This window comes from Empidonax traillii, unplaced genomic scaffold (assembly GCF_003031625.1).
Source record: "Empidonax traillii isolate 1590-97213 ecotype Southwest subspecies unplaced genomic scaffold, ASM303162v1 scaffold722:size395592, whole genome shotgun sequence".
In the NCBI taxonomy this organism is placed as follows: Eukaryota; Metazoa; Chordata; class Aves; order Passeriformes; family Tyrannidae; genus Empidonax; species Empidonax traillii.
The window spans coordinates 38083-41380 of NW_020955915.1; the positions used below are offsets into that span (position 1 = coordinate 38083).

The following is a 3298-nucleotide window of genomic DNA, read 5'->3' on the forward strand; positions in this document are numbered from 1 at the left end:
TGTATACTCATGAGTATCGGCATCTGTAGACCTGTCATTGTTTTATATTGTACAAATATCTTCATTGTGACTATTTCCCAAAAGAAACATTTTTGTGTTTAGGAGTTTCACCAGACATGTGTGTAACTGATCTGCTGGCAGTAGTGAGATTTTGTTTTAGAATGTTGTGACATAGCAGAAATAACTCCGATGTTCCCCCTTTTTGTAGCTTTGACGATATGAATTAGATTTCAAATAAAATCTGGACAGAAAATGAAGATGTGGTGTTCTTGCCCCACTGGTGGGACAGCTCTCCGAGGGGATGTTTGTTTGGCAGTGCTGTGTATTTCAGACACACTGTGGTGCTTGGATCTTCCAGTGAATGCAGTTTTGTTCCTGTTTTCACTGGTTGGACTATGCAGATGAAAGCACCTCATGAATCCAGGGGATGGGTTTTCTCTCCTGCCATGAGTTTGTACTCTGAGAGCAGCTGGACAGTCTGGGACTTACTCTGATAAGCTTTAGGAGGAACCTTTGCTTCCCCTGGCTCCATTTGAATTGCAGGGGATGTTTATAACCCCAGAGTAATGGGTTTGTTTGTTTTTCAGAAGGGGCCCTGCAGAGCCCCCTCCCATGGAAAGCAGCCCTGAGGCTCTCTGACTTCATAGGCATAGAGACAGTAATTGCAACCTGCAGGACACTCTTGTTTTCTAAAACTGATTTTTACTCCAAAAGGACAGCTTTTACATTCTTTTATTGGATTTATTCCTCTCCTGTGGAAATTCTTCAAAAGGGGAACAATCAATTTTTTTTTTACTACATTATTTATGAATATTTTGAATCAAGAAGCCGTTTAACTTTTTTTCCATTCAGGAGAAAGGCTTTCCCTTCTCCCAGCCTGTTGTGTGTGCTGGGCATGGCTGGGGCTCTGAATTGCTCCACCCTGGTGTCCTGCCATGTGGGTGGCAGAGGGGAAGGGTTCAGTGTTCAGATGTGGAGCTGTGGGGATATTGGAATAAAAACAAAATCTGTTTTAGAAAGATGCAGAGTTTATTTCTCATACTTTTCTTTCTCCTGTAGCATAAGGTGTTTCAGGTGTACAGGTTTTGGTAGCTAAACTACTAGAAACAGATTTTTTTCTTCTTTCCTAAATTCTGTGTATTTGCACCTGGCACAGACTAGAGGAGGCTTTCTGGAGCAAAATGTAGGTACTAAAATCAGTTGGGAACAGGGAGAATCCTGACTGCAATGGGAAGTCAATCACTTCAGATCCAATTAACTTCTTTATTACTTTCATCTTGTAGCTGTTTATAAGTGGAGGAGTGATAAATGTCAATGTTCTGGGTCAAGTGAGACTAAAGATGGTTTGCCACAGGAATATTTTATCTGCAGAATCAATTGTATATTTCATTTAATGGCTAAAAACCCTCAGGGTAGAAAATCACTTAGCATTTCAGGTACTTTTCAATAATTAATTTTTATTTCAGCTTTTATAAAACTCCCATCAGTGATTATAAAAGGCTTAAGCCAAGGAGCAGGAGAGCTGAAGGAGCACACCCACTGGACTTTATTTGGTAAGCACATTATGATGCAATACCTTTCTCAGTATCCATTTTATAAATACCATTCTCGTACCTCTTGTTCTTTGCTTCATGTCCTGGGCTCTGGAACAGCTGTTTGCTCACCTAATAGTGTCTTAAGAGTAATTAAGAATCTGGGATCCTTAACTGGATGCCTGGTTTTTGTGTCCTTTGCTTTTTATTTTTTTGTTTCTAGCTTGTCTTTTCCACAAAGAAGAGCATGAAGGGGGCAGCATCTGGTAACAAATATTTTGTAAAATATGCAAATTAATGTAGAAGACTTAAAATGGGGCTGCTTGTGCAGTTTATTTTTCTTTAGGTCCCGCTGCAGTGAGAAGGTACAGTCAGTGTGCCATTACTGTGTGACCTGGGTTTGTGCAGCCTTTTGGGGTGAAGTGGTGGACAGGGCAGTGGAAACACTGATCCTGGGGTTTGGGAAGCAGCATTCAGATGACTCCTTGTGAGATACAGTCCTGACCTGGGGAGGTGGGGTGCAGAATAAATAAATTATTAATAAATTATTAATAAATAAAAATTGAAAGCGTGGTTGTATTGCTGCAGATGGATTAGGGTCTGACCTCGGTATCTAGTTTTTAGATGGGTGGCTTGCTGCACTTTCGTACAGCTGTGTGAGGAGTTTGGGGAAGGACATTTACCACCTCTTGTGGGTCTGCACTGAACATTTCATGTAAATTCTCTACAGCTGAAGCAGCAGCAGAGGGATAACCTCGATGAGAATTTTACAGTTATTGTCTGTTAAAATCAACTGCTCAGCATCATGAGATTTAATCAAATTACACACCTGATATTGTCAGTCAAACCCGGAAAATTGGATCAGAGTTTACTTTTCTGAATAAGGCTGTCGAATTCAGGTATTTTATTAAAAAAGCTCGTAGTAATATTTTAAAATTTCTTTTTGTTCTCACTGCTGCACGAGCTGTTGCAAGACTTTCAATTCTTTACTGGTTCGTGCCTGTGCTGTAGCTGCTGCTCCTCAGTTCAGCCACTCTTGTAAGAGTTGTAACTCAAATGCAAATTTCATTTTGTCCACGTCTCTTTCCCATGGAGGATGCAGAAGTCATAAACTATTGCATACTATTTTTTTCCTCCACCTGCTTCTGCCAGCACAGTCAGTTTTCATGGGGAAGCCCCTGCCATTTGTCACTTCTGATGTCTAAGCTCGTGCTGGGGTGTTCTATGTATAACTGTCAGAAGCTGTAGAGTTTTCTGTTTGTGGTTGTTTAGAGGGGAAATGGTAGTTTCACATGGCCTTTCTTTGTCTTACTTGCTTTGGGGTTTGTATTTCATGCAGAATTTTTTCCAAATGACACGGCGACAATAAAATTGTCGGTTTGCTGATATCCAGAAATGCTTTTATTTTTGCCCTGGACGAGAGCAGTGTTTGGGCCTGTTATGCACAAGCTGTTTCTGGGCCTCATCAGCTCTTCTGCTGGTTGATGCTGGTTCTGCCTGTGCTGTTGAACTGTGGTGGCTGCTGCTGTTCCTCTGTCAGCAGTGACCTCTGTGCTCCTCAAACTCCTTAATGAGCCATGGGCTGCTCGCTGTGGAGTTGTCTGACACTGGGACCATGCCATGGCAGCAGGGAGCTGTGACACTGGGATGGTTCCCATGGCAGCAGGGAGCTGTGACACTGGGATGGTTCCCATGGCAGCAGGGAGCTGTGACACTGGGATGGTTCCCATGGCAGCAGGGAGCTGTGACACTGGGATGGTTCCCAT

At 42.3% G+C, this 3298-nt stretch overlaps 1 protein-coding gene across 1 annotated transcript in view; it reads left to right on the forward strand.

Annotated features, from left to right (window-relative positions):
* U2SURP (U2 snRNP associated SURP domain containing) overlaps positions 1-3298 on the forward strand; it is a 38890-nt gene that overhangs the window by 33553 nt on the left and 2039 nt on the right. The window lies entirely within an intron of this gene.